Source organism: Macaca thibetana, chromosome 4 (assembly GCF_024542745.1).
Source record: "Macaca thibetana thibetana isolate TM-01 chromosome 4, ASM2454274v1, whole genome shotgun sequence".
NCBI classification, from domain to species: domain Eukaryota; kingdom Metazoa; phylum Chordata; class Mammalia; order Primates; family Cercopithecidae; genus Macaca; species Macaca thibetana.
The window spans coordinates 120,529,553-120,543,234 of NC_065581.1; the positions used below are offsets into that span (position 1 = coordinate 120,529,553).

The 13,682-nt window shown below is 36.9% G+C and overlaps 1 protein-coding gene across 8 annotated transcripts in view; it reads right to left on the bottom strand.

Moving 5' to 3' along the window:
* Window positions 1–13,682, bottom strand: part of UTRN (utrophin) — a 576,638-nt gene that overhangs the window by 295,079 nt on the left and 267,877 nt on the right. The gene's annotated exons all lie outside the window — the stretch shown is intronic.

Below are 13,682 nucleotides of genomic sequence, written 5' to 3' on the forward strand. Positions count from 1 at the left end.
AGCAAAGCAAATACCCAGCATGATGGCTGTGTAGCAGGCCTAGAAAGCATGTCTCCAGAAGAGACGTCACCAAGGAACAATATTAGAAGTGATAGCCTGCTTAATGTGATTGGCATTGTGGAAAATTGTACTGTCAGGTCACTGGAAAATGTGGGAGCATTAGCAATAGGTGCAAAGAAAATTAGGCATATAAAAATAAGGCAATTATTAATTTCAGGTAAAACAAACACATAGGAAACAAAATTATAGTAAACCTCAGTTTTCAGTTGGTAATAATGTTTAGACAGAGAAAATAACGTCAACACTTTATATTTATTTATCTAAAATTCCATGATGAAGCTGGGAAAAGAACAGTGGCATCCCTAAGCAACTTCCTATGTATTTACCAAAATAGGACATCAGCAGACAATGTCTAATACTGAAGAACTGAAAGATGATGGCATACTCATCTTATTTAGAATATGGAAATGCAAAAGGTAAAGAGAATAGTTGCCTCTAGGAAGGGCACTGCGGTGAGTCGAGGGAAAAGAACTATATTCTGTTATAAACCTTTCAGTGCTTAGTGGTTGTTGTTGGGGTTTTTTTGTTTTTTTGTTTTTTTGTTTTTTGTTTTGTAATCATAGGTGAATACTTTTTTAATTTTTAAAATTTAGAAGTTACTCACTAGAATTTCAGTGGTTGTTGGGGCTGATGTTTTATCGTTCCCCAAACCCTGTCTATATTTTCTATTTTTAAAACATCAACAGAAAAAACATTAAGAATAGCCAAATGAAGGCTGTACTAAAAAAGGCACTAGAAAACCAAGATTAGAGGAGTGCACATGTGCAATCAATCCACTACGAACAGGTGATTCTCCTTTAAGAACATTCAATATATAACATTTAGTCATTAAAAAAAATTTACTAAGGTCAAACACCTTCATTTCCCATAATCAGAATTCTGTTTTATTATTTAAAAATATTCATATGCACATAATAGGTTATATGGCAACAGCTAATGTAAAAAGACATCATTACAGAATAATTATATTAAACCCTGAGAATGTCCAAACTAGGGAAGAGGATGTAAATGTCTAAGAACCCTAAGGGTAAAGGCAAAGGATTCTCTTTATATAAGAGTAAGAGATACTTAGATACCTAGCAAGTATAAAGAACCAGGTTAGGAGGGGAGGTGGGCAGCCTAAGGTCATGCTTCAAAGGAAAAGTGAGCTAAGAAGACCATGAGCACTTGGCCTCAGACGGTATTCCACTGGGTAGAGTAATTCCAGCAGCACACTTTGGTCACCAGTGGAACATTCTCAATCCAGAAGCTAGAGCACCTATTGACAAATTATCTACTGATCATCAGTGGGAAAAGAGATACTACTTTAAAAATATTCACTTTGTAGGATACTTTCCTTTCAGAAAAACAAATTTTAGTTGTTCTGGAAAAGATGTCTACTTTGTTGGTTAATAAATATGGATTTTGGATTAAGGTAGACAAAGCTCCATTGCTCACTAGCCACAAGCGCGTGGGCAAGGATTGTCTTCATCATCCCTAAACTCTGCCTGATACACAGGTTTTCCATGATCTGACTCTGGCTCACCTCCCCAGCAGGCATCTTCCCACTTCACACTTCATGTGTTATTTATCTACAAAAATGAACCAATTATTAGTACTCTGAGAGGTCACTGCCTCTGTCACATCCAGAACTCTACATTTTACTTTTTTTACCTTAAATATCCTCCTGCTCCTCTCCTCCAGCCTCCACTAATTTTCCCCGTCCCACCTGGTTAACTTCTACTGACCCTCCAGACCTGGATGCAAACACTTTCCAAAACCATGGTACCTTCCCCAAGGCATCCCATAGTTTCCCCTACCATAGCTGTTGGTGTTTCATCGCTGCTATCATAAATAACCACAAACTTTGTGGTATAAAGCAATACAAGTTTATTGTCTTACAGTTTTGTAGGATAGTGATCAACATGGGTCTCCATTAGACTAAAATCAAGTTATCAGCAGGGCTGCATTTATTTTTGGAGGGTCTAGGGATGAATCCGGTTTCTCTTCTTTTCCAACTTCTAGAGGTTGCCACATTCCTTGACTCGTAGCCACTTCCTCCACCTTCAAATCCAGCAACAGCAGGTGAAGTCCTCACATCACATCTCTCTGAACCACTCTTCTGCTGCCTCCTCCACATTTTTTTTTTTGACACAGAGTTTCACTCTGTCGCCCAGGCTAGAATGCAGTGGCGCAATCTCCGCCATTCTCCTGCCTCAGCCTCCTGATTAGCTGGGACTACAGGCACCCGCCACCATGCCCGGCTAATTTTTGTGTGTGTGTATGTGTGTGTGTGTGTTTTTAGTAGAGACGGGGTTTCACTGTGTTAGCCAGGATGGTCTCGATCTCCTGACCTCGTGATCTGCCCACCTAGGCCTCCCAAAGTGCTGGGATTACAGGCGTGAGCCACCAGGTCCAGTCCGCCTCCTCCACTTTCAAGGACTCCTGGGATGAAATGGGGCTCACCCAGAAAATTCAGAATAATCTCTTTGGGGGCCACTTTTCTGCCTTCCTCATTGTATCTCTGATCATGACGGTAAGCAAATATCTTCTTGCCTGTTTAAAGCTGTTGTTCGTCAATGCATCCGGCATATGTAGGACCAGGACCTACCTACAGTAGCAACTCAACAAGTATTTATTGAATAAACTTATACAGCCATAGGAATAACATCTCCATATTGCGGCAATATTTTCAGGAGAAAATGAGGTATACACACACAAATGTATCAAGATATAGTGAATACTCAATAAATATTTTCCCTAACCTCATGTATGAATTTGGCGAAATACTACGAAATTATTTTTGCTTATTGAATGCAAATGTGAAATTTAATGATAAGTGTCCTGGAATTTTTTTAATGCCTACATAGTTGGTATCAAATTTTTATCATAAACTTAATCAACTAATAAACATAATGACCATACTAAAAGTCAAGCCCTACTTACAGCAGTTCAAATTGACTTCATATTATTATGATGAATATACATGTTTAAATTTAAAATCATAGTTTATACATGTTATTTTATATTCTGATTTTTGAAATTAATATAATTTATAAAAATTTCTAATAGACTATAGCTCAGTTGTTTCCTCCACCTCCAGTTTATTTTTTCTTACTTTTAAAAATTAGATCCTAGGCTAGAGTACAGTATACTCAATATTACAAGATTTTTAATCTATTTTCAAGGAATTTCACATGATTTATTATAATATCATAAGTCAATAAAATCACTGAAATTAGAGTCTCAGGAACATGTATTCATACTTTATTACACAGGCTAATCTACTACCTTTAATGCCATTTGTACACTGCTCTCAGAAGACAATGACCTAATTCTATCACCTCCACCATTTACTAGCTGTATGGCTTGGGATAAATCATTTCAAATCTCCAATTTATCTTTTTCATCCTTAAAATAAGGGGCTTGTACTGGATCAGCAAATGACCCATTTCAAAATCTCCAGAGATCCTTTTAAAACTACATAATCCATTACAGGAATTACAAAACCTACTAGAAATGTTCCTCCACTCTCACCTCCATCCCTAGTTTCAAATTCAGCTTCATTAAGAATCGCTGCATGTAAATGAAACGTGACTGACAGGAATAGATGAGTAGTGTGCCGATCGCAAAAAAGGTTGAGAAGCATTAACACAGAAGAGTTCTAAGATCACATCCAGCACTGAACTTGCATTCGTTTATGATTCTCGATGTAGATTTCATATTTGGCAGTTCTGACTGTTACGTCTCAAGAAAGATCAGAACACAGCTAGAGGACGTATTGAGAAAAGTAACGAGATAATACAAGGGAAGGAATACTGTTAAAGGAAAAGAAATGGTTTTAAGCTTAGGAATTTGTGGCTAGAAGATAAAGGTAAAGAAAAATTTTTAAAACTTTTGTTAAATATACAAATCACAAAGTAAAAAAACCTAAAGATACAACACTTTAAGTTTAGAAGGGTAACATTAGCAGAAATATTTTTTTTTACTTCAAACAGAAGAAGTAACAGACTATAAAAGTCTTTACTGCAAGAAATGATACCAACTAAAAATATAATTAGCTTCCCATAAAAGATTTAAGGATATCCATGGGTGACAGATTTATAATAGTTTACATTAAAGGGAAGTAGGATATTTTTTAAAATGTAAACTCTTAGCTTTTTAAAGATATTTTTGTAATAAAAGCAGCTATGATACCCTATAGGCTACAGTCATTTTGTAACATAATAAAACATGATATACCTGACTTTTTAAAATGTTATTTTAAAGATGTTAAATAATACTTGATATTTTAAGCTACAAGATATATTATTTAATCAATTATGCATTTACTTATAATTGGTCAAAAGAGTATTTGAACGTGAGTAGGTATGTCTCTCTTTTTAAGGAGTTTAATGAAAAGATCATCTTAGGAAAACCATCGATGTGTGTTGCCAAATTTTGGTGTGCTCAAAAGGTGACCTTTACATTAGTATAAGATTTAAATACATTTATCTCTTTTAGAATGAAAAACAGTAGCATCAGTAGTTTGAGTGGCAGGTAGAAAACTTAATATAAAACAATTCTTTAAACTTTTCAATGAGCACCTTCACAAGGGAATTTTGTTCTTTCAAATAATTCTCACCTGGGAAATTAACATTAAAGCATGCTATGGGAAAAATGCAGTTGAAATGAAGAATCAGGCACTGCACGTATTTCCAAAGATCTATGGTCTTTTAGTGACCAATCCTGGTTACGTAGAGGATAGATCGTCATCATATTTGAAAATTCGCTGCATGGGACTCAAGGAGACCCCGTCTTAAGCTGCTAACTCCCATTGACAGCCCCACCACAATGCCCTGCAGCTACCCCATGATCCCTGCCCACAGCCCTGCGAATCGAAAGGAGCATCTCTCCTGGGGCTGTGATTGTCAGGAAATAAATAGTCAAGACCACAGAGTCATTTCCTTGAGAGAAATTCCCTCACCACATCCTATTTCCTCTTTAGCTAAGTCACTACCAGATATTTGGTCTTTATTAGTCAACGAGTATTGAACCGTAACTCCAATACCTTCCCCAGTCTGTGCCAATACACTCCCCCAACCCTTCTTCCACCATGCTCTAGAGCTCCTCTTCTACGATCAGCAGACTCTACTGTATCTTCCATCTCCTCGAACCAATCCCTTTTTGTCTTCACTGAAACCAGTTCCCTTAGGGCCATTATTTCTCCTGCAAACTTCTTGTTTTTTCCAGAGTCTGGTTCTGTCACCAAGGCTGGAGTGCAGTGGTGTGATCACAGGTCACTGCAACCTCCACCTACCACCTAAGCCTCCCTAGTAGCTGGGACTACAGGCATGTGTCACCACGCCCAGCTAATTTTTGTATTTTTTGTAGAGATGAGGTTTTGCCATATTGCCCAGGCTAGTCTGGAACTCCTGGACTCAAGTGATCCACCTGCCTTGGACTCCCAAAGTGCTGGATTACAGACATCAGCCACTGCATGGGGTCCCCTGCAAAATTTTCATGAAGTTTTTTCCTTTTTCTCTCAGATCCTTTATGCCTCAGTCTGAGGAGTTGGCATAAGGGTCGTCCCTGCTCCCCACTGCTACCTCCAGGTTATTGTTTACCCATCTTCCAGGCAAAATCCTGCTGTGGAAAGTAAAACACACGTATCCGCTATGTTCCTATACTGAGTTTCAGGTTCAGGGGCACTGTATATATTTATAAAGGTTGACCACTGCCTCAATGAGGAAGTGAAGTTTGAAATCCAATTCGAGATCTGTTTGCCAAGCCACAGCTCCAGTGAGGGATGGCACCACCCAGAGAAAGGGACACATGAGACACCATTATGGACCAGAGGCAATCCTGTTCTCTCATTTCCAAAGATCTTACTCTTCCCTGCTCCATCTTTCTCCCACTTCCATCTGCATTCTTCTTCATTGCCTCATTGGGCAGATGAATCCTATAAAGAGCAGTTCAACAGGGCTACCTTTCCTTACATTTAATAATATAAACCACAAATAGGCACTCATTACTGCCCAGAAATACTATAAATTTACCCTAGGAAACTCTCCATCCCACTCACAAAGATCTGATCTTACACCCAATCCTCTCTCTTCCAACTTCTCTTAGTCCCACCTCCAACCTCACTGACAACGTGCTTGATGGATCATAAAGCTCAGTTCTTGCATGAAGAACCTTTCGTTTTCCACCACTAATGGTCTAGTTCACCTACATCTAAACTCATCTTCTCGTTGCCTTTTCTGGTCATAATGAAAGGTGCATTCCAGTTCTTACCAAACCCAGTTCTCTAAATCTCACTTTCTTATCTTCTCAAAGCCTTCTTGTCCTCCTTTCTTTGTCCCCTCTATGTTTGATCACCAGTCTCTCATCTAGTGGGTCATTCTCATAAGCACACAAACATGATTTACTATAATCCATTTTAACAGAAAAGTCAATCAACTCTCTTTACCCTACAGTCCCCACACTAAGTACTACCAAATCTCTCTGTCCCTCTTCACACAAACTTCTCTAAAGTTGTTTCCACAAACTGTTTCTACTTCTTCACCTTCATCTCACTATCTAGCTTCTGGCCGTTTTACTTCCTCCAAATTGCTCTTTCCAAAATCACCAGGAATGTCCAAGCTGTCGAATTCCCAAAATCGTGTACTGTGTCATCTTATTTGATGATTCAGCCCAATTCAACCCAGTAGAACATTCTTTCTTAGACACATTCCCCTATCTCCATTTCCTCTAAGAGATATTCTCCTCCCTCTATTTCTGAACGTGACAAATCTGCAATTTTTTTTTCCACTTCATTGGAAATTTTTTCTGAGACCCTTTTGCTCTTTTCTCCTTTTTTGCTCAATCACCAAACCCTAGGCCTTACAGACTCAGTCAGGCATGCCCTTCTCATCTTCATCTTCACTCCCTCCCTGGTGATCTCATCCAGTCCCACATGTTCAACCTCCAATGTGAATGCTGAGAACTCTCAATTCATATCTGAGGTCTAGAACGTCTGAGTTCCAGATATATATACATAATTGCCTATTTAACTTATATACTTAGATATCTAACAGGCATCTCAAACTTACCATAACCCAACTTATAATTTTTGTTCTTCCAAAACTCCTGCATCCTTTCCCAATTCAGTGAATTGTACTACCGCTCATCCTTTTACAAAATTCCATCTTGGATTGTTTCCAAGCCCTTAAGGCATATATCTAATCCACCAAAATGTCTTTTCTACTTCCATAGCATATCGCAAATCTACCATCTTCTTTACATCATTACTGGCATACAATAGCCACGGGGACCACCATGTCCCAGCTGGACCACAGCCATCACTTCCTTTCTGGTCTTCCCAATTATTCTACTATACCCACTACCAACCTATTCTCCATATAAGATCCAGAGAGATTAAATTTTATTATATACACATCAGACAGTGTCACTCCCTTCCTTAACAATTCCAAAAAGTTTCTATTGTACTTTTAATATCCAAACTCCTTCCCATGTGATATGATTAGGTTTTGTACACACACCCAAATCTCACCTTGAATTATAACCCCTATATCCCATGTGTCAAGGAAGAGACCAGGTGGACATAATTGGATCATAGGGATGGTTTCCCCCATGTTGTTCTAGTGATAATGAGTAAGTTTTCACAAGATCTAACAGTTTTATAAGGGGCTCTTCCCCCTTCACTCAGCAATTCTCTTCCTGCTGCCTTGTGAAGAAGGTGCCTTGCTTCCCCTTCACCTTCTGCCATGATTGTAAGTTTCCTGAGGTCTCCCCAGCCATGCCGAACTGTAAGTCAATTAAAACACTTTCCTTTATAAATTACCCAGTCTCAGGCAGTTCTTTATGACAGTATGAAAATGGACTAATATACCATGTCTTACAAAGTTCAGCATGATCTGGCCTCTGCCTTCCTCTCCTACCGCATCTCAAGCTCTTACCATCATATTCATTATATTGCAACCACATGCTATGCTCTTTCCTGCCTCATGACTTTTATATTTGCTGTTCACTCATTTTCTTCAGATGGTTCCTTCTTAGCCTTCAGAACCAGTTCAAATGCCACCAAGTTATGCTTTCTAAATTTGCCTCAGTTAAGCCCCTCTCTTACATAGCACCTCTTTAATTTCTCTCGCCTCCAAAACAATCTCCTATAATTATGTATTATGTTCTTATTTACCACTTATGTACATTGCATGGCTCCTCCTAAGCAATGTAAGCTTCCTGGGAGCAGGAACACGGTGTATTTATGGTTGAATCTTTAGGGCTGGTCACAGAGCTTGGCAAATAGGAAGCTAAATAAATACTTGTTTAACTAGTTGATTAATCAATGAATGGAAAAAGAAACAAATGAAAACAAAAACAAAGACTGTGGGCATTGTTTCTGTGGGCATTGGCTCTTTAGTTTGTTTGATATGGAGCTAAATGTGCTGAGAAAATATCTGCATGCTTGAGTTTGATATTTACAAAATGAAAACACTAACATTCACAGGCATTTATCACAAAGACATTGTTGGCGATTGTTTTTAAAAAAAGTAATAAAATGATACTTGAGATATTAAAACAACATAACAGAAGAGGAAAATATAGAAGACTATAATTTTTATACTTCTCTTTTTGGCCAGCTTTATTCCCAACTTGGAAGGGAAAACTAAAAATCAAATGCTAGCAGAGAAAACAAACAAGTTGAAAAATAAAGGTGATTTTCAGGGAAAGAAGTAAGCTTCCGAGAGGATAAATCAAGTTGACTGACCCAAATCTCCGAACCTCATAGTTTGGGACATGCTAGGAGGATAAGGCTACCTGTACTTTTCACCTAAGCCCATTCATTCGGGAACAACAGCTGCTACAGCATTCGTTTTAAGAGCTTGAAGGTTGAGCCTGGCTGTTATCAGGCCTTATGAAACAATCCCAATATGAGTATCTTCTATTGATGACTGTTAAAAAGAACTGACCAAATTGGACAAAGAATAATTGCTGAAAAAAGCTTCATTTTTATTAATCTATAGGGACAATAAACATCATTACTGAAAAAGTAATAACATATAATAGAAGCTTCCAAATATACAACAAAATTAATTGGAAAATCAATCAAAATTAAATTTTTGAAACTTAACCTGTTTTCAGAATAGTTACAAAATCAATCTTTAGTATACACAATTTTTAAATAACCTTTTGAAAACTATATACACTCCACATGTCTAGCTGGCCATTATTAACTAATAAACATTAATGAGAAAGACAATACCATTTCAAAAGAAGAAAATAAAGTTATCTTACTGGATAAATCTGTATTTGTGCCTCCCACATTAAATAATTGTGTCTTATGAACAGACACTTCTCAAAAGAGGACATTTATGTGACCAAGCATATGAAAAAAAGCTCAACACCACTGAGCATTACAGAAATGCAAATCAAAACCACAATGGGATACCATTTCATGCTAGTCAGAATGGTAATTATTAAAAATGGTAATTATTAAAAAGTCAAGAAACAACAGATATTCGTGAAGCTGTGGAGAAATAGGAAGGCTTTTATGCTGTTGGTGAGAATGTTAATTAATTCAACTGTTGTGGAAGACAGTGTGGCATTCCTCAAAGACCTAACAATAGAACTACCATTCAACCCACCAATCCTATTACTGGGTATATACCCACAGGAATATAAATCATTCTATTATAAAGGCACATGTACGTGTGTGTTCACTGCAGCACTGTTCACAATAGCTAAGACATGGAATCAACCCAAATACCTATCAATGATGGACTGGATAAAGAAAATGTGGTACCTACATACCATGGAATATTATACAGCCATAAAAAGGAATGAGATCATGTCCTTTGCTGGGACATAGATGGAACTGGAAGCCATTATCCTCAGCAAACTAATGCAGGAACGGAAAACCAAACACCACATGTTCTCACTTATAAATGTGAGCTGAACAATCAGAACACATGGACCCAGGGAGGGGACCGTAGGGAGGGAGCAGGAGAAGGGAGAGCATCAGGATATATAGCTAATGAATGCTGGACTTACTACCTAGGTAATAGGTTGATAGATGCAGCAAACCACCACAGCACACATTTACCTATGTCATAAACCTGCATGTCCTGCACATGTATCCTGGAACATAAAAAATAAAATAAAATAAATAAAATCATTTAAAAAAAATTGTGTCTTTTTAAATTCTGTACCTTTCCTTCCCAGGATGGTTGATTTTTGCTTTGGCAGAAAATGCTTAATTGCAAGGTAAATTCAGCAACTGTGATAATTCTGCAAACCAAGGAAACTACATTTTTTAAGAAATTTTATGTGTTAACAAAGTTTTAGAATATCTATACTGCACTCAGAAAAGCAGACAATCAAGTATTTTATCATTAAAGTAGAAAGAGTTTGAAATGACTATGAACAAACAACTGACTCAACCTTCTGCTAATTTAACCACAGAAAGTACGGTACATGTGGCTAAAAGCAGTGGATTTATCAGAAAGGCATATGAAAGAGCAGATGATGACAGTTTGGGCAACTTTTTCTTAAGTATAGACTACCTACTAAGAACTTTTACACATAACTTTTGATATCACAATAACCCTACATATTAGACATGTTCTCCACTTTAGAATCAAGGAAATGGAGATTCAGTGAGTTGAAATAACTTCCTACAAGTTAGCACAAAAGGCAAGTGCATAAGATGGGCTTTTAACCAAGGATTGCCCCATATTCCTTACATTCTGTGCTTTCTGTTCTACCTGTACCAACCTAGAAATACCTTAACATAGGCAAGGTAAAATGTGACTTCATGGGATAAGGACAAGGAGAAAAAGACAGAGAAATTAGTGATTTCTAAGAAATTGTTTACAGCACACAGCTATGCTGTCTCATTTCCTCTACAATGCTTCAGTGTAGATAACTGTGTGTGCATATACATGGGTGTGCATATATATACACATACCTGTATATACATGCATGTGCAAACACATCTATACACACATAGTTATACATGTGTGAATACGTGTGTGTGTGTTATAGAATGTTATTTTGGCCCTGGAGTACCAAAATATATACAGCTAAAATAGCATTTCAGACCCAAATCAGGCATCAACACTGACTGTGCTATAAACACATTTCAACAATCACTATCTCAACAGGCACTAGAAAATTTGTTAATTAGCATTAAGAGATGGAAGGGAAAAAAAAAGTTATAAGTCAAAAAAGTAGTGGTCAGGATATATAGATTAGTTAGAAACATTAGAGACAGGCCTATTGTACAAAGAATCCAAAAAATCAGGATTCAGTTGTGTTTCAGAATTAAGATTTTTTTGAACATTAGAATACTAATATTATGAAAGTAACTATATTAACTACTACTCCTGAACAGGGTCTGGGGAAGCAATCAAACACATTAATATTTCTGCAGCAAGGAACAAGGCCATTCACACTAATCAGAATAAATAAAGACTTTAATAAATACCCGCATGGCAATTCAAAGCTTTCTGTTATCAAAGCTGTTTTTAGATTTTGGCATTGTAGATAAGGGACTGTGGACTTAAAATTGTGAATAGCCAAATTATTTAGGCTAACTGCAATTTATACAAAACATTTCCTTTGAAAGATGATATTGAACTTCACACATTATGCTGCACAGTATTCCATGTGCAAGTATAACAACCCTTCACCCCTCCAGAATTTGGCTGACAATGATGTATATACAGAATAGGCTGGAAGATAAGAGGGCAGCCATGGTAAAAAGGCCTCTCAGCAGCCATTAGACAGGGTGTGATGGCCATGTACTGGAGTGCATTACATTATGCATAAAAAAGGTCCATATCTTTCATCTGATATGGCTTCTAAACTCAACACAGATAAGAATCAGTAAGCGGAATTATAGACAGAACTGAGAGGCGGGTACACAAAGCAGTCACCAAGAATGTCAGCAAAGGCTGACAGTCTGATTGAAAGAAGAAAAATGAAACTGTTTTTAGAGATGATAAGAGCCTGACTTGCCAGTCAAGCTTGAATTCCAATCCCAGCTCTGCCATTATAAGCTGTGTGGTCTTGAGTGATTCCTTAACTTCTCTGTACTTCAGTTTATTCATCAACACAGGACTGATGAAAATGCTACCTCTCTCCTGCGGTTGTTGTGAAGATTAAACGAAATGATGTGTGTGAAGAGCTTAGTACAGTGCCTGCCAATGAGATGATACTCAAAATTCATATGCACAAAACAAAGCCCCAAATCTCACAAAGTATAGCAGCCTGAATAAATTTACTGCCAATTCTTCAGAACTCAGAGCATGAAGAGTATTACCATTTAGCATAGAAAAATATCATCCTGACTGTGTTGCATGACTTTGAACATGTCATTTAACTTCTCTGAGTCTAACAACATTAGATTAGACCATGTATTCTCAGCAGAGGTAATAAATGGTTATTTCTTTTCAGGGGGAGGGTGAAAAAAATGTACTCTTTTTATATATAAAGCACAACCATACAGTACACAGTATATCATGGTATTAAAATTTCATGGGGGAGATGAGTCTACAAAGGCTCCTTAGGGAAGCAATAATGTAAGGAAAGGTTGAGAAATACTGGTTCGGAAGCACTCTAAGGTCACTTATATCCATCAAAGTTCTTTAATTCTATCTTTGCAACAATAATACCAAGAATTAAAAAAAAAAAAAGTTAAATATACATTCACAAGCTTTAAGAAGGCAAAGAAAGATTTATATATTCTACAAAGATGTCCATCTAAAATAGTTAAAAATTTAAATATCACTGTATTTAAAAGAGAAAACTCTCTTTACATATAGAAGCCCTAGTTGTCATTCGTGAAGGGATCCTATGAGCCAGTTTTGCTCTGTTTTCCCTGCTTTATAGATAACAATATATCTAAATCATGTCTAAATATTAATATAATTACTTATTTCCCCCACCACCAAATGCAAAGAAAAACAATAAGACAACCACTTGTAACTCCAAAGCAACTGGAACATTGTGATTGTCTTAGCTATGATAAATGAAAAATCGCCTTGCAATATAATTCATTTTTAATTGCCTCTTCCATCTAATCCAACTACTGCTGTAGGCCGTCTTAAAATATTTACAAAGTAGAAGCAAAAAAAAAAAAAAAAAAAAAAAAAAAGAATTGGAGGTTCTAAATAAACCAGGCGACACATTCCTAAGGGATCAATTTTTTGTTAAGTTACGGGGAAAACAAGTCCTAACTCTTGTACATGGAACTTTTGGAAACACAAAGATAAAGTATATTTAAGGACTATATCTCTTAAGGTTAAAGCTGTTTTTAATTCACCTTCTTCCCCGCGTGAGTTATGATATCTTTACTATATCCAAATAACCTATTATAATAAAAGAGAAAAGTTGTAGTAAAATGTTAGAAAGACCAATATTATACTCACTCTGCTTTAACCACTTGCGAAGTTTTGTCTTTGCTAACCCAATCTTATTTTCTCCAGTATCCTAGGTATATCTAACAACACATTCAACCTCACATTCTGCCCTCACAACTCTCTTCTTCGAGTTTTCAGAGCTTCAGAGATTGTAACTAAAAATAACATTCTGGAAATGTATAAAACTTCTCCATGTCAAAATGTTATTAAATGCTTGGTCATAGTTTATTATCAGGA